The sequence below is a fragment of the Canis lupus genome, chromosome X, assembly GCF_011100685.1.
Source record: "Canis lupus familiaris isolate Mischka breed German Shepherd chromosome X, alternate assembly UU_Cfam_GSD_1.0, whole genome shotgun sequence".
In the NCBI taxonomy this organism is placed as follows: Eukaryota; Metazoa; Chordata; class Mammalia; order Carnivora; family Canidae; genus Canis; species Canis lupus.
This window is the reverse complement of record NC_049260.1, coordinates 6,904,460-6,929,512: the sequence shown is the minus strand read 5'-3', so window position 1 is coordinate 6,929,512 and position 25,053 is coordinate 6,904,460.

The following is a 25,053-nucleotide window of genomic DNA, read 5'->3' as shown; positions in this document are numbered from 1 at the left end:
GCTGTGCTGGGCAGGCGGGCCTGGAGCCCACCTGCAGGAATAGCCGGGCCACGCCGCGTCACCGGCTCAGTCACCAAGTATTCAGAGTTTGTTTCCTTGTTGTCCCTCATCTTGAAATGTTCACTTTCAGACTGTTGCGGCGCAACTAAGACAGGAAGATATCGTGCAATTTGCCGGACCAACCGCACAGAATTGTGGCCGTCCCATCCGACTCCCGAGGACAGGAGGCTTTCACCTCTGTGACACCAGGAGTGCGCAAGAGCCCTTGGCCTGCGTGGGGAAAACCACCCCATGGCCCGCCTCCCTCCCAGCTTCCTTGTCTCCGGGTTAGCCCACTCTTTTTCACTGAGCAAATGATTCTTTAGCAGCCGAAACAAGAGTAGAAAATTGGCCACCTTTTGAACTGTCTTTCCAAGAAATGGTTTGCTTTTTCTGAAACGTGTATGTTTCAAAGAGAAAAGCTAGTTTAAAATAGTGCTTGTCTCGACACATTCAAACCGAGCAGACGTAAAGGAATACATTAAATCCATTTTTTCAAAGATGTGCCCATTAAACACACATTCAGACGTGATTGAGCACTTACACTTCTTATCGTAAATGCGAGCCTTCCTTAAATACCACTGATTATCACCTCCAGTGGCCTGTCACTTTCATCAGAACCAAATATAGCCCCAGATCCTTTCTGCCTCTTTGCCGGAGAATCCCGAACCGGGAAACACGCAGCCATCTGGTTCCCCTTTGGAATGGCCGTGTGTTATAACATGCAATCACATGCGATAAAAGAAAACGTAGGAAACATATGGTGCAAGGCCCGAAGGTATTTGAAAGATTGCACCAAGGGCCACTTTTAGCTCATTTTATACACGGCCAGAAGGGGGAAAAATTTTATTTATTTATTTATTTTTTTTTTTTGCGCAAAGTCATTTGCAACAGTTTATTTGTTTGCCCAGCATGATTGCATTCTTCATCCATTCTTTTGATGTTAACTCGGAAAGTGACAGTGAGGAGGACCAACCATAAATCAACAGGTTACAACTGGGTCTCTCTGGCATTCTTCTCTACTCAGAATGTCATGTCAACCGGCACATATTGAGGCAATTCTATAAATTGGGTTATCTCGAGAAGGGGATAAGCAAGCAGGAAGATAAAGGATGGAGAAAAGAGTATATAGCAAGCTCAAAGAAGCTCTAAATTCCTGATAAGGATCAAGGTGCCTCAGCTTATGTGATTTACTATACCCACAGTTTTGTCTAACCTCGTAGACAACTTGGCTCCGGATTTCTCAGGATATATGTTTTTAGTACGTTGGCACGCAATAACAGCCCGGTAGGACTGATCCATCTTGATCACGGAGGAAAATATTGTATTTTTCCCAATGAAATATCTTACTTGTTTTCCAAAGAGACTCTCAACCCACGACTCTTGAACATGATCTTATTTTTTTTTTAATTTAAAAAATACTTACACCATGCCTGGTCCATGCTAAGCCTTGTTCCAAGAGCCTACAAATGTATTAACCCTCATGATACAAATGCTGTCATACTCAAAACAGCCATATGACCTAGGCATAATTATCATTCTCATTTGCCAATGAGAAAACTGAACCAACAGAAGTAACTTGCCCAAGGACGCAGAACCAATAGGTGGCAGATCTGGGATTCCAACTCATTTCTTGAATCATTTTGTTGGAAAATGAAGACAAGAGACACACCTGCTTATCTCAGGTTAAAAGGGGTATCTTCTGGGACACCTGGGCAGCTCAGCGGTTGAGCCTCTGCCTTTGGCTTAGGGCATGATCCCAGGGTCCAGGGACCGAGTCCCATATTGGGCTCCCCGTTGGGAGCCTGCTTCTCCCTCTGCCCATGTCTCTGCCTCTCTCTGTGTATCTCTCATGAATAAATAAATAAAATCTTTTTTTTTAAAAAAAAAGGGGTGTATCTTCTAATGCACACAGACTAACTGGAAGTGACTCTGGAACAGAAAGTTTCTGGCCAGCACTAAAGACTAGAATGCCATCTGCCTCTCTAAGTCACAGTCTGCCTCAGTGTCCCCCCTTCTCTCTGCGTCTCCTTGTCTCCAGCTCACCTGTGGCCTGTCGTGGTTCCTAGTCTCTCACAGATCTTCTCCCCTTCAGCTGTGCTCTATGGTGTGCTCGTTACCTCTCTCTCTTTCTCTCCTTCCCTCCCTCCTAATTCTCCAGAAAATGGCTGGTGGCTCTATCAAGCTGGGCCATACAGTAGTTTCCTGGACAGCCTCACCTTGCCTTCCCTTGAGTCAAGCCCACTCCTGCCACTCACCTACTTGGATGTGTGTGATGACAAGTCTCCAGGGAAAGCCCCAACAGCTCTGCTCCCCGCCCTCCCAACATGTGCGTGCTACAAGAGATGACTCTGTTTCCCTCTGCTCGAATCTGGGCTGCCTGTGGTTTACTTTGGCCAATAGGACTGTAGTGGAGGAGACATTCTGGGGCTTCTGAGCCCAGGTCTTAACAATATTGACAGCGTCCATTTCCTTCCTCCTGGCAATTATCCACCACATTAGAAGTCTGACCATCCTGGTGGGGAAACTCTTACACCACAAGGCAAGGAAGACCAAATCAGCTATGTGGAAACAGAGAGAGAGAAAAACCAACTGACCTAGTGGAGAAGCATGGAGATCCCCACACATATAAGCAAAGATTTCTTGGACGCTCTGGCTCTGCCCTGCTGGCAGGTGATGCAGCCAAATGAATGACCCTCGCTGACACACACGCAGCAAAAGAACCATCCACCTGAGCCCTGCCCCAATTCCTGACCCACCGTGTTGTAACAAATAACAACTCGTTGTTTGAAGGTTCTAAGCTTTGGGCTAGTGTGTTAACCGAAATGGTGGGATAGCTTGTTTTCACTAACATTGTTCATAAGGTGAAACAGGGAAAGGGTAACAGCCAGATAGGCAGATGGAGGTCTAGGAGGTGCCTACCTACAGGACATAAAGGAAGCCAGGGAGAAGCAGCAACCACTTGCTACCACAGACCTGTCTTTCCCTCCTTATGGCATTCTGGCCTCACCCAAACCCTATGAGCCAGTTGGTACTTTGGGAAGAATGTGGGTGCAAATTGTTGATGCAACTTCCATAAAGTCACTTACCTGAGATTTAGCCCTGACTTCCACACCCCTGCTCTTTTCTCTGTACCATGCTTCCCCCTTTCACCGACAGGACTTTAATCCCCAAAGCCACCTGACCCACCCCCCCTCACTAGTGGTGAGCCTGGCTGGCCACGTGGGCACATCCGACTGCACGCTGCCACACAGCAGCCTCACCTGGAACTGCCTCCATGGAACCAAAATCGAGATCCCCGTCTTATGCTCCCTGAAGGCTCAAATGGGAAACCTCCTTTTGCAGTTTACCTGCTGCCTCCATCCCCAATATCAGTTGCAAACATTTATTAACCCCCAAGCATGTGTGCTAGTAGCTAGTAGCCCACGATTCAGAGAGATTAATACTCCAAGGCTGAAAACAAAGAGGTTAACAGAGGAGGCAGATAAACACGTAAACCCCAGCAGTAGTGCACAGCATTGGGTGCAAAAAGGCAAAGGACTATTTAAATTTATGTATGATTGATTGTAGGTGGGGAGGGGCAGAGGGAAAGGGAGAGAATCCTTAAGCAGACTCTGAGGAGAGCACGGGGCTGAATCTCACGACCTGAGCTGAAATCCAGAGTCAGATGCTTAGCTAACTGTGCCACCCAGCACCCCAGCAAAGGACTGCTTAGAAAAACAGCAGTTTGGGAACCTGGATAAAGCATTGGGGCGAAAAAAACTATTATTTAAATTATTTGAAGCTACTCAGCGTGAAATATAGATCTAGCTTTCGATTAATTTAATTACATAGATAAAATCCTTCCAAATAATTATACACTTTCAAAGTTAGCTGCATGAACAACTCAAGAAAGCGGAACAGTCAGTTAACCAAGCCCCCAAGAAGATAGCCTCTTGCAGGGTCCTGAGACTGTGGAATCAGTGTGAGAGCTCTTGCCATCAAGGGTGTTCTGGAGACAGCGCAGTCTCACCCCCACCTGACTTTGTGCCTGGGTGGTGGCCAGCTCCCCAGCTCACTGCTGCTCTCTTGCCTCAACACTGTGCTGTGTCCCTCCATTTGGTTTTGGCGGAGGTGCAGGGGGGCTCTCTGCAGAGCCCGGAGCTCACTACTCCACTTGAGCTGGTACCATCCAGAAATGCAGGGTGTTCTTGTGCTTGGAACAACCCTCAACTAAGGAGAGATGGGAGGATAAATGCCTGCACCTCAGAGTGGCAATTCTGGGGCATGCTCTACACTGTTCTGGAGGAGTCCCCAGTAGGACTGAGCCCTAGGTGCCCACAGTTAAAACCCCCTCGTTCAAGTGCTCTGTATTCATTTCTCCACCCTCCCTCCCCTCCTCTCTCTACTCCCTCCCTCACTCCTCCTTCCCACGATCACCTCTCAAATAAATAACCTGCACCTAAGTCCTTATCACAGGTGCTCATCTCAGGGGCTAAGACCAAGCAAGAGGCAGCTGGAAAGGAGGGAAGAAAAGACGAGGTGCTGAAGGAGGGTTGTGCACTTTGGGTGAGAGGCGAGAGGCGATTGAAGCCAGAAAGATCTTTACCAAGACAAACCCCCTTGATCCCAGGCTGCCCGATGGCTGACCTTGCCTAAAGGAGACCCCGCCGGTTACATGCCAAAGAACGGGGCAGCAGTTGGATGAAAACTGAACACTCCAGGGAGGACTCTGCAAAAAAAAAAAAAAAACACAAAAGAAAAAATCTCTTTTTAATAAAGGAAGCAAAAAGTAATACTGATACACCCGACTCAGATGGATCTCAAGGGTATGCTGAGTGAAAAAGCCAATCTCACCGGGTTACATGCTGTGTGATTCCGTGCATCTAAAACCACCACAAAGCGACAAAATCATGGTGAGGGAGCACAGATCAGTAGTAGTTAGGGTGTAACATGAAGGAGTTTCTTTGTGGTGATGGAACGATTCTGTTCCCTGATTTCGATGGCTTCTCGAATCTACGTGTGTGATCAGATTTCACAGAAACACACACAATGTCTTGACAATGAATCAGTATCTTCGTGTATGATATTGTCACTGGGGAAGCTGAGTGAAGGATGCACAAGAACTCTCTGTGCTATTTTTTCCAACTTCTTATAAGTTTTAAACCATTTCAAAATAGAAAGTTATAAAACTGAAAAAATATTTTTAAAAGTCAGAAAGAGAGAGAGAGAAATACAGTCAGTTTTCCCTTTCCTCTCCCCCAAATGACTGTTTTGGCCATTTTACTGACATCCGAGGATGAATGAATGAGATAATTCATGTCAAAGGCCTGCCCCAGTGTGTCCAGAATAAACGTTATCAGTTCTTCTGATGACTATGATTATCATTGCAAATATAATACAGTTACTCCAGCCACCTGACCAGCCAACAGGCTAAGAATTTAGTGAAGGCATTTATTCTACTGCTTAAGAAAAGGGAACTGAAGAATTGTCTGAACTTTTTCTTATCCTGACTACCCCCTGGCCCCAACTGCTAAAGAGAATTTCAACTTGGCTGAACGTGATTCAAATTGAACCTGGGAAATGGAGGGGCTGATATCAGCGACCAGGAAACCAGTCTTTGATCGGGGCATCATCCAGTGAACTTTACACAACAAATGCATTGAACCTGATCCCGATGAAAAGAAGATCTGCCTGCCATATGCATGGCTTCCAAACAGAAGGCTGCAGGGCTGAAATGTAGGCTCACACGTGCGTGTCTGAGAGTGCCAGGGCATAAGCAACTGTTTGACTCAAAGCCATATGATGGACAGAGAGTCGGGGCCAGGTGGTGAGGAAAAGGCTAGCAGCCACACGATGGGAGGTCAGTCACCGGGAGCAGATGTTGGAAACAAAAGCAGGTTAGTTGGAAGCAAAGCAGGATCGGCAGGGAGCCTGCGGAGTCGAAATCTTTTCACACGAGCAATTAAGCAGAGCACCAGTGGGAAATGTTTAACGATATTTTTGAACTATTCTTGTGTCCTAAATGTTAAAAAAGCCTTAAGTGTTAGAGTCAAATTTTAACTTAGAAGATTCTCAAAAGTGTACATTCCGTGGCCATCTCCTTGGGCCTTGTGTGTGTTATATATTATATATAACATTATATGTATGTGTGTGTGTATCATGTAGATGTACATATCCATAGCCTGCGTCGGTGTACAGATATGAAAACTAGACACCAATATTATTTGTAATGGAAATTTCTGTTTTTTCCAGTTTCATTGAGAAATAATTGGCATCACTGTACAAGGTGTTTGGCATGATGGTTTGATTCATAAATATCGTGAAATGACTATCACGATCGGGTTACTTAACATCCATCACCTCGTATAGGTAAGAAGAGGAGGAGATTCCCGAGCTCAAGCTTAAAAGATGAATAAGAGAAGGAAGTGGCATCAAGACAGACAAAGCACTGAGGTCAGAGGTAACACCATGGGCAAAAGTAGCGCTGGCTTGAGCAAGGAACCCAGAGGTTCGGAGATGGGGCTGGAGAGCTAAGCAAAAGCCTTGTCACGAAAGCACCTAAATTCCTCGCCCACATGTTTGAACACGCCCCTGAAGGTGATGAGGACACACTGAGGAATGGGAAGCATAGTGGCATATCAGATTGGGTTTGAGGAAGGTGGCTCTGGTGTCAGTGCGGGGTATCAAGTAATGTGGAGTCAGGATGGACGTCACCAGGAGACCACGTAGAGGCAGTTTGGACAAGACGTGATGAGAGTTTGAAGCGACAGCAGACATGGACAGGAGGCCACGTATTGGGGGGGTATTTAGAAGACAGAATCAGTGGGTCTTGGTGGCTAATAGGTAGAGGAGCGGTCAGTGCGGATTCCTGAGTCTCTAGCTGCAGAAGGATATACACCAACCAGACAGAATGAAGACCAGGCTTGGGGGAGAAGGCAATGAGTCCGATATGAGCATGCATGGTTTGAGGGCCCCGTGAGCGGAGATGTCCAGGAGAAACAACTCCGGAATTGAGAGTCTAGACCTCGGGAGAAAGATCCGGGAGGAAAGCAGAGTTTCCGAGAAGTTTGCAGATGTAGGGAAGTGAGAAGAAAAGCAAAGGCGGAGCCATGGGGAACGCCAATGTTTACAGGATGAGTGGAAGGGAGGGCTGGCAAGGGCACGCAGAGCATTTCTCAGGGAAATAGGAGCAAAAGGCAAGCAGTAGAGAAACACATTTCAAGATGGAGACAATAATGCCCAACCAAGAATGGTTTTGAGCTTTCCATGGACTGAAGAAAAGGTGTCATGTGGAAAACAGGAAGATGAAGAAGAAAAATATCCAGTCTACAAAAGCAGTGAGGACTCCATACAGAATTAATGTGTCGTAGCATCGCGCTCTGTAAGTGGTTGAGAGTTTTCGGGCGCTTCCTCTGTGGGTATGTAATTTGGGTGGAGACCTTCTTCTGAGGATGAGAAGGACTTTAGAAGCGGGGTCAGTAAACTTTTGCTACAAAGGGCCAGACAATAAATATTCTCAGCTTTGCAGGCCGCTCTCTGTCACGACTACGCAACTGCACCACTGTAAACAACACGTACGCGGCGAGCTCTGCTGTGTTCAAATAAAACTTTATTTACAAAACCAGGCAGTGAGCTAGACTTGGCCCGAGGACCCTCATTTGATGGCCCCTCATCTAGAATTCCACCTCTCCAGGCCCTCCCTCTCTTCACGGTCGGCAGTGAGCAAACCACGTTGAGAAGAGCACGGCTTTCCGCAGGAAGGATGGGCTGATGTTGAGAACGTGTCGTCGCCACTTTAACCACCACAGGCTCCAGAGAACATTCTTGGGAATTGAGAGGATGTTGCTTCTGGCAGAGAGAGTTCCACCTGTTAGCATCACCGGTGCTGCACCTGCAAATCGACACACGTAGAGTTCTCCCTGCGAGCACCAACTATATACAAGGGCCGTCGTTTTGCTTCTTCCCGCTAGTCATGGTTTTTAAGTCCCTTTTAATAGTCTGGGTGAGACAGAAAGAATTCTAATGAGGTACAGACATGTGCATCTTAGTTCTTTTCGCCAATACGGTGATTTATATACACACATAATGTTGACAAAGAGGAAAGGCATTTGGAGTCTTAGGAGGGAAACTCCTGAGCAAAGCCTTCGGTGTATTGAAAACGATGCAAGATTGCAACTCAATTAAAATATTAGAAATGTTGTCATCCCTTTGGGGAGACAAAAGTCAGCATTGTACGTGTGTGTACGTCTGCTTAGGGCCCCGGCTCATCCGGGTTTTGAGCACTCATCCCATGGGTACGGTGGATCTCGGGAGGGCTGGGCCTAAGGGTCCCCAGCAATAGCGGAACTGTGCATCGTGCCTCCTTCAAGGCACAGCCATCTGATCCGCCCTGGTTAATAAAATGTGAGCAGATGTGATGTGTGTCACTTGCAGGCAGAAGCTTTAAGAGCCATGGACGGCCCTCTTTTCCTTGGCCGCGATGACCAGCAAATTCCAGATGATAAATGTACTTTCAGCCCGGGTCCCCATTTCTAGTATCAACTTCTCATCTGGCAGGCGCTCAGTTTTTCCGACTAGACCCTGACCAATAAAGATGCTGACCTCATTTAATACCCTTGTCTGAACAACAGTTCCTCTGAAGAGGGGATAGACAGTTTTTTCTGTATTTTCCGCTTTGCGGGCCATACGGTCTCTGTAACAACCATCCACCCCTACCCAGCACTGCAGCGGGAAGCAGCCTCGGGGACAGTCAGGGAACCCGAGGGGCTGGGTTCCGGGAAGGCTGTCTACCAAAGCAGGTAGCAGCCGGGGTTGACCTGCAGGCTGCAGTTTGCCAACGACTCTAGACTCGCACGGACCTCAGTCCTCCCTTCCTCCTGGCCAGGGAAGGGCTCATAGATGCTCCACGGATGGAGGTGATAATCCTAGCTGAGCGGAGACACCCATTCATCGTGTGTGTGGCTCAACTGCTGCGGGGAAAGCTTGCCAGAAATCAAAGTTTGACTCAAAATGTAGCAGCAGCGGAAGGGCAGAAATTGCTATGGAAATAAATGTTTTGGTATCAGGAATTTTTTATACAATGATGTGCGCTTTTGTATTAATTCAAAATCCCCCATAATAAAAAGCAGGGGGTGGGCGGGCAGGCAGGGAGGAGAGGGAGGGAGGGGGAAAAAGTCTCTAATATTTCATGTAAGCTTTTTGGAAGATGATTTCTGGGAATTAATATAATTCATGACTTTGTATTTGGCAAAATTCACATAAAAAGAACATTATGGCTGGAATCGTGGCCAGTATTTTATCTTGGAAATAGCATATGCATTTTTTAATGATTTCTCTAGTCCCTGAGAAACTATAAGGGCTCAGCTGGCCCCTTAATCTATATGACATTTTTATGACAATTAAAATATCACCCTAAGGAGGGTCTTTTGTTCCATTGTCAGATTTTATTGGGCTAGCATAAGCTAACAAAGCAGAATAAAATTATGCAGCTAATATTATATTTAAAACATCAATTTATTACATTTAAGGCCGTACCAAGAAAATACACTGGCCTTCGGTGTCAACCAAACAAAATTCGTCACACGAATGTTTAGTATCTGATTATAATTTTTCCCTGTTTGGATCACAGTAAATAAGATTTATCCCCCCCAACATAATGAAAATTTTAACAGCTACTAAAAATCGTCTTATGTTCTTTTGTCAGTTCCTTGCCATAGTTGTATGTAAATCCATCTAACTCCTCGCAAAGAAAAACTGCATGTCTTTGGGGGCTGGCGGCACAGCTCCCTCTCTCTCTCTCCCTCCCTCTCTGTCTCCCCTCCCCTTACCCTTGGGTTTTGAACTGGGGAGTTACACAGACATGCGGTGGAACCATCACTCCCAGTACTTGTGACTGAGGCCGAGAGCCCTTAGCTTTTTGAGTGTTGGTTTCCTCATTTGCCAAAAACAAATACACAAGTAAATAAATGTCCAGGTTTGATCTCTGTAAAGCTCTCAGCACAGTGGCTGACCCCCAATAAGTATTCAAGAATGGCTAGCTGTGTCCCTTTCTCTAGAACCACTAATTTTTTTCCAAACCTCCACGGCCCCTCTTGATCTAGTTTGATTACCAATCAATCAGATTTGGCCAAAGGTCCTGGACTTAGTCTTAGGGGATCCTGAGTCCCTATGTGGTCTAGTATGTGTTGAATCTAGAAAAGCTATAGAACCAACAGGGGAACTCTCAAAATACAATTTCCCAGCCCCAATCCCAGTCGCACTGAGTTGTTCACAGTCAATGAACATGGATCACAGTCATGATCCATTTCCTCACTCACAATCCCTGAGCGCTTCTCATACCCCTGTACAACAGCCAAGCTGCACCTTTTCGGAAGACCAACCCAAGAAACACAGGAAAAATACAAAAAAAAAAAAATGCACCAGAAACTGTTTTGGTCATGAACTGCTTTCAGCATTATAATCTTCAGGCTAATGTCACATTTTATTGCCCTTGCTATTTTCAGATGGAGGACAGGCTTTAAGTCAATATCAACTGCAAGATAAAAGCTCAAACAGCGTAGCCTCCCAAAGGTCACAGAAGTGGATGACAGCGGCCACTGGCATTACAGGGTTCAGGGGTCTATTCCCATTCGATTCTTTCTCTTCAACATCACTCTTTTTCGAGTCATTCCTGCAGAATAAATGCCACCTCTGAGCGGTGATTTCTCAGGCAGTGCGGATTTTCATTTTGTTTTTTCATAAGGTCCTATTGTCCCAAGCACTCAGACTGGCAATAGCAATCATATTGCCAGCGTAGCTCGGACAGGGTGCTAAAAGCCCGCAGAGGCTGAGTGGCCGTCTGCCTGGGACCCCTGGAGCCCTCTTCGTGCCAGGCCACTCTCAGGGGCACACAGGATGACAAAGTAAAGCCACAGTCCCCCTTTTACTTCACTTACTCCCCGATAGAGTCATTTGTGCTCTTTCCTGGGTCTTCTTCCCGTTTAAGCGGTGGTCCTCATCAGAGCTCCCCTTAGTCAAACAACAACAGCAGCACCTTTTAGGAAGAATTTTCCATTTTTCTCTGAATTATCTTTCACAACAACCCTAAAAAATAATCCGATTGCCCTCTTCCAAGCAGTGGGGTTACTAAAGGTCTAAGTGGCTTGTCCAGGGGCAAAGAGCTAGGCATGGCGGGGCCAGTACTCACCCAGGATGACAAGCTCTTAGTGCAGCCCATCTCCTTCCATGTGGCCATGTCGCAAAAGGGCCAAGTTGGCAACACTGATTTTTGCCTTACTTTTCATTGACTCAGCTTCAAGAATTAACAGTTCCAGGGGCACCTGGATGGCTCAGTTGGTTCAGCATCTGACTCTTGATTTCAGCCCAGGTCATGATCTCAGGGTCATGAGATCGAGCCCCAAAATGGGCTCTGCGCTCATCGAAGTCTTGCTTTGGATTTTCTCTCTCCCTCTGCTCTGACCCCCACCCCTCGCCACCCCACTCATGCGTTCTATACATAAAATCTTATAAAAAAAAAAAAGAAAAGAACTAACAGTTCTAAGATGAAAAGTACCGCGTAAGGAATACAGTCAATGATATTGTAATACTGGTATATGGGAACAGACAGTAACTACACCTGTCACGGCCAGCATTTCATAATATACAGAATTGTGGAATCAAAATGCCATACACCTGAAACTAATATAACATTGTATGCTAATTCTACTTGAATAAAAATTCTTTTCACCAAAAAATACAAAGGATTAAAAATCAGAGTTAACCATTCTAAATATTTGTTCCAAATTGGGTGGGGTGATTGTTGGAGGTGAAAGACTTTTAAGGGTATGCATTCAATGTTAATGAGCAAAAAAGAAGGGAGTAAGGGAGAGAGGGAGGAGGAGAGAAGGGAAAGGAGGAGAAAGGAAAAGGAGAAAGAAAAGGGAAGGGAAGGAAGGAATGTGTGTGGGTGGTGACACCAACCAGAGAACCCCCAACAGCAGAGCTGCCCGCATGTCCATCTGAGCACTCCTGGTCTTAACGGGCCATCTCCAGGGGGAAGGAAGGCCAAACGGATGTGCTGAGTACAGAGCCCAGTCTCACCTCAGCCCTCTAACAGTCACCAGGGTTTCTTCTCATTAAAATAGTGTTTCATGGGGCGTCTGGGTGGCGCAGTGGGTTGAGCGTCCGATGCTTGGGTTTGGCTCAGGTCGTGATCTCAGGGTTGTGAGATCGAGCCCCAGGCCAGGCTCTGCACTCAGCTCAGAGTCAGCTTGAGATTCTCCCTCTCCCTCTGCCACTCCCCTCTGCGCAATCTTTCTCGCTAATACATAAATCTTAAAAATTTTAAAAATAAGTAAAATGGTATTTCGTAAAGGAAAAATGTATCTATGTATATATGTAAAAAATCATATATATAAAAAACCTGAATACACATACAGTTGGGTCCCTTAAGCAAATAAATTATACTCATTTTACTCATAAACCACTAATATATGACTGGGACACCTAGGGGGCTCAGTGGTAGAGCGTCTGCCTTCAGCTCAGGGTAAAGAGCAGGGTCCTGGGATCGAGTCCCACATCAGGCTCCCCACAGGGAGTCTGCTTCTCCCTCTGCCTGTGTGTCTGCCTCTCTCTGTGTTTCTCTCACGAACAAATACATAAAATCTTTTTAAAAAATTAATATGACTGATTCACACTATCATGATTTTCCTCTTTGCATGTTGCTAAATCTGGATAATTTTTATATCGTCAGTCGATGCCCTGTTTTCACTGACGGCTAGCACAGTTGAATCCTTTTCTCACCTGAGACAAGCATGCAGCACAGGATGGTCCCTGGACTGGAAGGAAGCTGATTCCATCCTGGTTCCAACTTCATCACAAACCTTTGGTGACTCCCTCATACTCCCAGGCCTCCACTGTCTCCTCTGTAAAATGGGTTGAGAGATCCTCACTCCTTAAAGTCAGGTCCTTGGACCAGCAGCATTAGCATCATCTGGAAGCTTGCTAGAAATGCAAGATCTCAGGCCCCTGCCCAGACCTGCTGAATCAGTGCCTGGATTTTAACAAGACCCCCAAGAGTCGAAGGCACAGGTATAGATGGCTGGTGTAGATGGCTTCTATGAGTACGAGGGTACCTCACCGAGGGCTCTCTGCACCACGTGGCTCAAATTCCTCACTCGGTGGTTCTCGGCTCTCACTGAACATTGGCATCACCTAGGGAACTTTGAAAACTCTGATGCCCAGACCAGTTAGCTTTTATCTCTGGCAGTGCAGGTCTAGCAAGGGTAGTGCTTAAATCTTCCCAGGGAAGCCAACAAGTAAATAAACGAGCAAATCTTCCCAGGCGACTCCCATATGCAACCCCAGTTGAGTACCTTGTGTACAATGATTCCACATCCTTGCTCCTTTCTATACACACACCCCTTCTTGAGGAGGAGGTCAGCAGAGTTGGGAGGATAGAGAGAGAGAGAGACAAGTCCAAACCAGATCAAAATGGAGGCCATCCTGGCAGCTGCCCAGTAAGGATTGCTGATGACTAGGACCCAGACGTGGACAACAGGACCTCATGGAGTCATTTTTATAGTTGCATTTGGAGATGGTCCATACTTCCTTCTTTCACATTTCACATTTCTGGGCTAATGAACTCTATCATGGATTGTTCTGTGCAGGCCACAGTGGGTAGGCAGAGTAATGGCCCCCAAAGCTGTCCACATCCTAAGCCTTGTCATCTGAAAGCTGAGGAAGTGTTACCTTAGATGGCAAATGGGACTTTGCGGATGTGATACAGTTAAAGGTCTTGAGATGGGGAGATTATCCGGGATTATCCAAATGGCCCCAAAGTCATCACAAGGGTCCTTACGACAGGAAAGGAGGAGAGTCGGAGTCAGAGAAGGGGCATGAAGATGGGAGCAGATTTTGGAGTGACGCCATTGCTGGCTGGCAGGGAGCCAATGAGCCAGCAAAACAGAAAAGGCAAGAAAGGGATTCTCCTCTAGAGCTTCCAGAAGCTTCCAGCCCTGCCAAGACCTTGATCTTGACCCATCTTCAGACTTGTGGCCTCCAGAACTGTAAGTTAATGACTGTGTTGCTTCATGCCACTAAGTTTGTGGCGATTTGTTACAGCAGCCGTAGGAAACTCAGCCACAGGAAACCGGGAATAAGAGTGGCCTTACCGTCACAGTCAAGACTCCTCAGCCAACGGGGGGGAAAACCAGGTTCCCGGCCACCGCACCAGTCTCATGTTAGAAACGTGTCACTCATCGGGATGTGGTGCACGGGGTCTGGGGAGGCTCTTCCAGAAAGAGCACCTCACCAAAAGGAAGGACACTTTCTCCTGCCCATCCCCACCCCACCGTGTCCCCTATTTCTTGAACAACTGCCACAAAGGAGGTTAGGTTCCTAATTTGCCTAACCATTTAAAATATTTTAAGAAAAATACTGTATCATTTTGCCAGGAAGTCCTCTGTGATAGAGATGCATAATCCACACCTCCAGGAAGCCAGCAATTTCGATCAGGCGTTGTAACAGTTAGCGGCTCCGAAAGATCGGGAGAATTAATGTTGCCATCTGTGTGAGTGCAGTTACATTCGATGACATCACAGTGATGCTCCATCAATATCCTATCACTGCCTAAGTGTTCCTTCAGGCTTGACAAACTTTGTTAAAGGTTGGCTATACCTTTGGATATGTAACCAGGAGGAGACTTTCACCAGAAGCATGAGCTCTGTCATTTTGGATGTCCCAGTGATCCCGTCAACTACCCTGGTGTTTCTCCAGCAACGCCCAATTCTCCATTCTCCACATCAACTGGGTGCCCTGCAACTGAATTCACTCCGGACACTACCTACCCAGAGGCCAGGGGGCTGCTCAGTATCCTACAGCGCACCGGATGGCCAAGAATTATCTGGCCCTACGTGTCAACGGTGCTGCGGTAGAGAAACCCTGCGATGAAGTGAGGGTTCAGGGAGCGAGGATTTCAGGCGAGGCCAAAAGAGGGTGAGTGCAGACCCCAGGGCCTGGAAGGAAGCTGCCTCAGACAGGGAAGACGGTGGTCATACAGGAGCTAGCCGGTGTGCCTACGCTGGGTGGTTATCACACAGCTGTTTTTGCATCCACTTCATTTTAGCTCTCTTGGGATTTAGCCAAGTCTCTTCTGAGTTACAGTTCTGGATTTTCCCCCCTTACTGTGTTTCCTTTTTACTCTTGAATATATTCAGAATAAGGCCTTTCTCACATCTGTCAGGGGGAACGGAGATGGGGGGCTGATGTTCCCAGGGTGCCGGCATATCTTCCAAGGACAGGAGGACAGTGGCGAGTGTGGAAATCGGGGGAGAGAACCCCAGGGGGAGGGAAGAAGCAACTCAGGCTGAAGATCCAGGGGTGCCTGGTCCACCAGCCACTGCCTCTACAGATCTGCTTTCTGGGGCGCAGACCACGGGAGGCTGGGGCCTGGTTACAGAAGAGAGGCTGGGTCCTTTCCACGTGTGAATGCCATTCCCACCAAAAGTTGTGCACGGGAAGGAAATTTTTGGAGGCGGCATCCAGGACAGTCGACAGTGTAAGTGCAGAACAAATCTGGTTTCAATCATAAGCCCTGGAGAAGCCGGCCTGGGCCTCTGCTCACTTCAGATAACATTTTGCGATGAGCAGCCACAGGTGGGGGCTTCATAAACGTCCCTGAAAGACAACGGGGCAGTCACCGTCTTCTTTTAAAGGTTCACTTGGAGAAAAAAAACAATGAAGCTTCACTTGGGATGTGGGTTTTCTGGCAACAGAAATTGGTGTCCAGGACTCTGAGTAGCTGGAGCTCAGCCCAGCAGCAGTGGTTGGCGGCTTAGGCTCGGGCCACAGCAACGCCACAGGGCACTCGCACCACTCCTTACAGGGGAAGGCACTGGGTCTGGGCGTCAGATGAAGGCCCATCGTGGGTGTGGATGGGGCCCCTGCGGAAACCCGACCCGGCGTCACACTGCGGGTTAGAGGGCAAGGCTCGGGCTCTACTCTGGGGAGCTCTCAGCTGTTGGGGGGACACCTGCTCCGGGACAAGGGAAATGCTCATCAGAGACATCGGGACACAGCATCACGGGAAGCAGGGGGTGCCTGGGACTTTCCTCCTTTGGTGGCAGGATTTGAACCTCTGTAGGACCGTGAGCTGACAGTAATTTCTAGAGAACCAGAACATTTCTGTTGCCCATTACTCAGGGCTGAGCTTAACGGGGAGCAGAAGTTAAACAGACTGCGCTGAGCCGACCTCGCGGTGAGCCAAGTGGGACCCCAAGGTAGCTCTGTGTTTAGTGCTCGCAAATCTGGGGCGCACACTCAGCAGTGAGTGGGACACGAACTTTGCTCCCAGTCTGTGGGAGGCAGAGAAGCAGAAGGCACCAGAGTCCTCCCTCCATAGCTAGAGAGGTGCTAGCCCCGGATAGTGTGTCCTGGTCATTGTAGGCGTTTCTGCTACGATCAGGACCTACCTGTGTGTCCCTTGAGTGAAACAATACAATGTTTCCACGTATAAAATTTAAGTGTTAGTGAGTCACCTCAAAGAAAAATACCTCGTAAATAAAAACGTAGGTAGGACAGGGATGTGGCACAAATTGGAAGTTTGTAGGGAAAAAACTGGTAGTTGGCAAACACGTTATAATCTCTCACGTCTTCCACATTGAAGAGCAGTGCTGTCCCAGGGCAGGAACCCCGAGTTCCTGCTGCAAAGTTCCAGACAAGTAGGCCCTCCACTCTGGGTGACCCCAGGTAGGTGCAGGTCTAGAAGCCAGAATCGTAGAACTGACGGGCCCTTAGAAGACACGGCCAAACTTTTCCCTTTGGGGGGGAAAGGGAGGGGCCAGATTGTTTTAAGTGACTTATCCAAAGTCATAAAGTTACCAATGACTGGAGTTGGAACTTGGGGCTCCTGCCGGTTCACCCCCCGCCCCGGTCCATCCCCCTCTCAATTGGACCCTTCGAGCAACTGCTTAGCTTTCTAGACAAAGCCTCCATCGGCCCCCATTTGTCTAAGACACACAGCTAGCACACCCAGCCCCACACCAGGCTGCTAACGGGATTTCCAGCCTGGGGATGAGCAGGAGCCCGCATGTGTGATATCTGGATGGGGCTGTAACCTACAGGAAGTGGGCAGCGGGAAAAATGCCCATGGCTCCTAAGCTGAAAACATTCATCAACCACAAAACAGTGACTAGTTTTGAAAGAATAAGCTTGTAGGTTACAAAAAAAAGAAAACTACTTTTAAGAAATATTAGCTAAGAATCTGTGTACAGAGATTTCTTTTTTCTTTCTTTTTAAAAAGCATATGAATTTGGGGCACCTGGGTGGCTCAGTCGGTTAAGCGTCTGCCTTCAGCTCAGGTCATGATCTCGGGGTCCTGGGATCGAGGCCCGCGTCGGGCTCCCTGTTCAGCAGGCCGGCTCCTTGTCACTCTCCCTCTGCCCCTCTCCCTGCTCATACTCTCACTCTCCCTGTCTCAAATAAAGAAATAAAAATCTTTAAAAAATAAAACAATTTTTTAAAAGTGTACAAATTTTATGATATCGGGTTTCTCTATGTCTGATGATTTGATGATTCATTTCTTAGGGCCAATACAGACCAGAAAAATTAAAAGAGGCAATCAGTTCATAGGACAGACTTTCATGTAATCTCAGGGTCAAAATAAACTCCGTGGATGAGAGACCAGGGGCCTCAACTTCATTAAATATTCCATCTCTGAAACTGCGGCCTCAAACAGTGACCCGGGGCACAGTCCACTTACTGGAGAGAGAACAGAGAGAAGGATCTTTCCAGTGGCGAATGGCTGTGCCCAGCTCAGCTGTACGCGAGCCGGGCTGTGATGCCCTTTTGTATTTTGAGAAGGTCAGGCCGTCTGTATCAGGCTGACCCTGGCTGACTGTGAATTAATTGTGCCCAACAGCTCATGTGTTCCAAGCTCGTGCCTGCCTTGAAGAAGACACCGGCCTCCCCGGCTGTCGGTAGAAGGTGCCAGGATGTCTCCCACTTTAGACGCGGTGTCGAAATAAGCAGAAGGTTTTCATTAGACGTGGTCGGAGCCCAGCAGATGCCAGCACGGGCAATCGGGTGGCTAGCTGTACCGGGAACTAGAAGGTACTATTTCCCATCAGCAAGTTAAAGCGTCATTAGTTCCTTAGCAAGTGACAACTTACCGCTCAGAATTTGCGAATTGACAATCCTATGTATCACAGCAATGTGATGGCTCCTTACTCTCCCGCCCAGCAAGAAAGCAAGTATTTTCTATCCCGTGGTTTCCACTGACCATGCTTTTGAGCCTGCAATGGGCAGATCCAGAAAAATGATGAACACATGACATTTCTGAATACGGAGGCCTCCTTCAAAGCCCCAATGAGAACAAGCGACTTGAATGAAACTCACGGCGCATGATTGTCCACCTTATCGCGGAGTCCTTGTCCTTCACGCTGGTCGTCCTGATGTTCCAGAGAGAGCTCCCATTTCTTGCAGGCTGCCTCCAGCTCTTTTGTGAGGCAGAAGAATGAACAACCGAATAAGTGCATTCACTCATTAAGCTTTGATCCTGCACCATAATGAAGACTCCCACACGAGAACATATGACAAGTCACAACCTATTTTTTAGCTTTTTGCAAGCTTTTCAAATGTTATTTTCTATGGTAAACACTGCTCTCTGGGCAAGTAAAAGGGCAAAGGTTGGTAAAAAACCTTCCAATTAACTGTGCATTAAAATTCCCTGTGTGTGTTGCCCGTGGACTGGGACTGGCTCCGGAGGGCTTTGGGGCCTGGGGGCAAGTCACATGGGATGCAGTCCCCTTGTACTGAGATATATTTCCTCGGGGGAAATCAGGTTAAAATGAACTTCAAAGATCCCTCAGATCTAGAGAAACCAGCGCTGAAATGTCAAGATCAAGAGATAAAGTGGTGATTAAAAGAAGTCATCACAAGATAGGAAAAGTCACAAAGGGCAGTATTCAATTATTTGTTTGCATCCGATTATCATGCCTCCCCTGCCCGTGCCAGGGGACGAGGAAACAGACACTGCCACACATCTCAAGAAACTCATCAATAGCAATGAAAATGCACTTGCAGGAGATGCCAACAAGTCCCCAAGAGCAAAAAAGGCTGGGGGGTCATGGACGGCTTCGCAGGGGTGAGCATCCAAACCTTCCTTTAGGGACACCTGGGTGGCTCCGTGGTTGAGCGTCTGCCTTTGGCTCAGGGCGTGATCCCGGGGTCCAGAGTTCGAGTCCCACATCGGGCCCCCTGCAAGGAGCCTGCGTCCCCATCTGCCTGTGTCTCTGCCTCTGTGTGTGTGTCTCTCGTGGATAAATAAAATCTTTAAAAAAAATATTCCTTCAAATGAATGAGAACAAAAATATTCCTATTATTTAAAAAAATAAACAAAATAGAACCATCCATGTGCATGTGGAAATGGATACACACACTTCGGAAGCTGCTAATTCAATCACAGAATCATTGGCCGAACTTGACTTCAGACTCGTTATTCTGCAGCCAACCTGGTTCTCCTCACATTCCCCGGATCCCACATGAGCAGCTCCTCTTAAAAATACAGCGTAGCCCCTTGCCACTGTGTGTGCCAGCGCTTCGGGCTCTAAGTGCCGGGAGGAGGGAAACAAGCTAAAGGGGATGATGAAGTTCACGGACACGTCATTATAACGTGGTAATTCAGTACAGTTTCCTCTTCTAAAGCCACCTACCTTCCGAGGGGCGCCCGGATGGCTCAGCGGGTTAAGCGTCTGACTCCTGATTTCGGCTCAGGTCCTGATCTCAGGGCGGTGAGATCGCGGAGCCTGCTTGAGATCCTCTCTCTCCCTCTGCCCCACCTCCCCTCAAAATCAGAATCAAAATAAAGAAAGTTACCCTCCTTTTTAAATGGGACTGGAGATAGGACGCGAGGCGGGTGGCTTCTTCCAGCTGCATAAGGAGGCAATTTCTTTTTTCCTGAAGCAGAATCCTGTAGGTAAGAAAACAGGCCATTGGTGGATTTCAAAAATAGTGAGTTTATGATCTTCCCAATCAGAAATTCAACTGTAAATTCCCCCAAATGATTTAGATTTCAACGACTAAGTTCTAATAACCACATCTGGGTCACAGACACCAAGATAACAGAAGCTGTTTCATCTTGCTTGAAACTGTGCCCCCAGCACCCTGTACAGTGCCTGAGCCACTGCAGGAGCTCCACAGATGGGGAGGATGAGAACAGATGGGGATTGGATGGGAGGGTGGGTATACGGATGGGGGCCGGGTGGGAGGGTGGGCGTACAGATGGGGGGGCGGATGGGAGGGTGGGTGTATGGATGGGGGTGGATGGGAGGGTGGGCATACGGATGGGGGGGCGGATGGGAGGGTGGGTGTACTGATGGGGGGCAGATGGGAGGGTGGGCATACGGATGGGGGGTGGATGGGCGGGTGGGCGCACGGATGGGGGGGGTGAATGGTTGAGTGGGATGTGGGTGAATAGATGGAGGGGTGGGCCGGTGGAAGAAAGGAGCAAGAGAGGGCAGGAGGGAGGGAGGAAGAGTGTACCAACCTGGATCCTTTGGTCAAACTACCTGGAAGTTCTGATCAGCTCCCTAAAAGCAGTACCTGAAAGTTATAGCACAGCCCTACAGTGTATTCTTTGGAGTGTGTAGCACATATTTATTTAACAATATGGAAAATGGATATGGTTCTTTTTCCATAGCACGGCTCATCTCTTCTCAGCCAACCCTTTTATTGCCTTCACAAAGTCCCAGGTTAAGGAACCCCTCTGGCTATGTTATAAATTGATATATGAACTGAACAAGCTCCACTTGGTTAGTGAAATAAAGATAAGTGTACCCAGAGTAGAGGGCAAAACAGGTAAGCAGCAGCCCTTGCCTATTTCGTCTCCACCAGGTTTATTTCTGTCCAGATGTGCTCCATCTCACATCTGCTTTTCCTAGTTCAGGGCCAGCGCCTCTGTGATTTGTGCCCAGAGGTCATCACACTGTCTGCCACGAGCGCTAAATCATTACTCAAGAAAAGGACATTAGGAGCAATAAGAGTGTTTGAAATGCAACTTGATTGATCTTTATCCTCGGATAGTGCTTTCTGGCCTAATGATAAGGAACTTCTTTCTCTTTCTATTGAGTGGCAAGTGAATTCCCTTTCACAACACACAGCGGTATATTTATTGATTTACCGCATCTGTCAACATGCACCAAATCTTTCTTCATTTAGCCACTTCTTTTGACCTCTGGGTGAGACACTGGGGTAAGGCAAGGGCTCCTCCTCCTCGCTTCTTCATTGTCTCCAAGGACGAGGTCTCCCCACCCCCACCCCAACACCCGGCAGTAACTCGGCCAATAAACCTTCAAAGCCTGCAACTTTACCAAGGCCCTGCTCCATGCCCAGGACCTATGATGACCCCTTGTAGGAGCTTATGGCCGCACACAGGGGACGGAGAAGTAAGTGAATCATTACTTCCACTTGAGAAAAAAAAACCTGTGTTGGAGAAATATTTGCCAAGGCTCACGTACAAGCGTGGGGAAGTGGCCACTGCGTGCCCCTGAGCAGAAATAACCTGTCTCAGACCTCTGTGGGCGCAGCCTTTCCTCCTTCGGGACCTACAACACAACAGGAGCAGGCCCATGGGAGCTACAGTTCTCTCCCTCCCCAGTCAAGGCCACATGGAAACCCCTTCCCGTGTCAGCTACCTGTTGCTGGGCTCCAGGCTCTAAAACTTAGTGGCTTAAACCAGCAACCATGTATTTTTTTTTTCTCATGATTCTAGAAAGTTGACTGGGCTCGGCTGGTAGTTCTCCTGAGCCATTTGGCTCTGTGCAGAGCTGGCCCCCAAGCGGGCGGGAAGGGCCGAGAAGGCTTCACTCCCCTCCGTGCTGAAGTGGGCTCTCCACATGGTCACCTTGCGCTTTCTCACAGCACCGTGGTCTCGGGACAGTCAGGTGCCTCAAATGGCGGCTGGCTTCCATGAGGGAAGACCATGAGGAGCCATTCTTCTCAAGGCCCAGGTTCAGAAGTCCCAGAAGGTCGTAGCCTTGACAATCTACTGGGCAAAGCAAGGCACAGGCCACAGGGCAAGTGCGAAGAGAGGGGGAAATAGAGTCCACCCCCTGACGGGTGGAGCAGCGCCTGCGCCTGCGCCTGCGCAGAGAGGAGAGGCCGCGATGGTGGCCATCTTGGCAGATTACCTCCATCTTGGCAGATTACCTCCCGCGCTTCCTAATACGGGGTCAGCTCCCCGCTTTGCCTAAGATGGTGGGATGACACCACTAACAATACATTTCAGTACGCTGCGACAGATTACATAAAAGAAGTCAACGTTTGTTGCCATGTTGTCAGAAAAGGACAACGAACTAACGCTAATTTTGGAAGAGTGCGTCTGAAAATTCTTCACAAAAGTACAAACCCTTTGTGGCCATCCTCAAACCCTTGAAGTTTAGCAGAGCTGTCTAGGGACCCTAAATGGCTTCATAAATGCACACTTCTTAGGGAAAAATAAATGGTGAGTGGCTAAGTGGTTTGTATTAGGCAGGGGGCGTTCCTCGCTGCAGTCAACAGCTCTCAGACTGCAGTGGCCTCACACTTGACAGGTTTTTTCCTCAGAGGTACCGCACTTCAGCCAGCCCGTCAGGTAGGCCCTGCTCTATATAGATATTCAAGGACACAGGTCCTTTCTACGTATCGGCTCAACATCCACGGGGGGCTTCAAGTCCTTCACTATTTATCCATATTCCCCAAATGAATGGGTGTTATTTTGTATGTTGGCAAATTGAACACCAATAAAAAATAAATTTATTATTAAAAATTTTTTTTAAAAAGTCCTTCACTAGATGCTCTGCGTTAGGTCATCCCTCAGGGAAAGGACAGCATGGAAAGTGCTGATAGGCCAGGCCCGATGACGGCGTACAACACACAGCCCTTCTGACTATAAGGAATGCTGGGAAATGTGAACAAGCCACCTGCCCTAGAAAAGAAATGGAAAACTGGTGACCAACTAACCAGGCTTTGCCACAAACTCTAAGTAACCCAGCCCTAACTTTCCAAAACATAAATACCCTCTGTTCTTGAAAAAAAAAAACCTAAAGTTTAATTTGTATTAAATGCCTGTTAGCAGCCATCTGAGAAGAATTTGATACGAGATGTGATTGTGAAGAAATACCTGGACAGTGTCCCGTGGTATTTCCCGTAGAGGCCCGAAGCTTGGAAAGGTGGGACAGAAACTCCATCCACTTCCGACCCCCTTTCCAAATGTCGACCTAAACAAAACCAATACCGAGCTGAAGAAACTGATGTAGGGAAGTCCAACAAGTTTCTGATTTTTCATTTGATTATTAGGTATTTTTTCAAGATATCTAATCTCCTCCCCCACTGCCCCAAAAAATGGGATGTGAGTGTGTGAGTGTGGGTGTGTTACTAGTCCCAAGCCCCATCACATAATCAAATCTAGCCCAGTACCCAAAGAACAAATGCCAGAAGATAAGGGACAGGAATTTTTAAAAACTCTGGCAAATGCACAACTTTCCCTAGTGCCCTCCAGCCTTGCCCGCCGCCCCACAACACATTCAATATTACTTTCAGCTGAACTCTGACCCATCTTGTAGATAACTTAATACCCCTGACAAGACAAAACTCGGCCATTCTGCTTTGATAGACTTCCTGACTTCTGGGGTCCTGGGCAGTTTAAAAGAGAAGACCATGTGAACAGAAAACTTGGGTTTGTATTTGCTTGTTTATTTTTGTTCACTTGTTTAGCTTGAGTCCTAGAGGAATCTAAGCAGGAGGTTTCTCCATCTAGCTTATTCTGATGCTTTCGATATTGGAGGCTGCGTTCTCCATACTTTTAATATATTTGTAATCAGCTCATAGAGAAGACCGTGTGTCTTTTTGCAAGAACGTGGAAATAAGGTTTAGTCGGCACAGAGTGGCTACGCTACAGTAATAAAACTCTCAAAAGCTTGGCATGACACAGGCTCACTTCTCACTTATGCAAAGACCGATGCAAGTTGGCCAGAGCTCACCTCCATCTGGTGACTCAGGGGTCCAGGCTTCCTCCATCTGGCGATGCTGCCATCATAATATGTGAATCCCCAGGTTGCCATGCTTGGGAAAGAGAGGGTGGAAAGGCATACCAGCTTTTTCACTACCCCGGCCCATAAGTGATACATGCCGTTTCCACGCACCGTGCATTCACTAGAATTTGTCAGATGGCTGCCGTTTTACTCCAAAGGAAGCTGGGGACTATAGGGGAGCACATGTAAATTTGATGACTGACTATCTTTGCCATATAAGGGAAATCAGATCCCTATCAGCAAGTGAAACAAGGCAATATCCACATAGCGAGGATGCGCTTAGGAAGTCAGGAGCATGTGGGTAAATGGGCGACTGAGGAGTCTGGGAGGCATCCAGAAGTCCGGGAACAGCTTGCTGCTCTGGAAAATCTCCGGTTAATCTAGAGATGAACAGGCACAGATGCTTTGGGTCCCTGGCACTGCGTCAATTCTTCCTTTGCCTGGGAAAGAAGGGATTCCCAAACTGACACTTTTCTCAATGAGGAAAGGTGCTGCAAGACTCTTGTTTCAACCCCAAATATAATTTAGACATGAGGTTGAGAAGGAAGAGGATAACAGATACAAGCCTAAAATTCCTGAGATACAGCTTCTTCTCCCAAAATGGTGCCTTGCTATCTTACTGATGCTATGAGAGAAAAAGGGGGGAAAGCCTGCCCTTTGGTGCTTCCAATGAGAAGAGTAAATCATAAGCAGAAAACACCAATTCTCATCATTTCTGCCCCAGAGAAAACAAAATCACTGGGTCATGCTGGCCAAGTTTGACTGTTGGCCTGCCCCCATCTGTCCAGCCCTCCATCTTGAAATGGGCACCCCTCAGTTCCAACAGTTGAAGGATAAAGAAAATCTCACCAACAGAGAGCTAAAAATTCCAAAGAGGTTAACATGTACAGTTGACCCTTGAACGACTCAAGGGTTAGGATCACTGACATCCCGCACAGTTGAATTTTCCCATATAACTTTTGACTCCCCCACAAAAAACTTGACTACT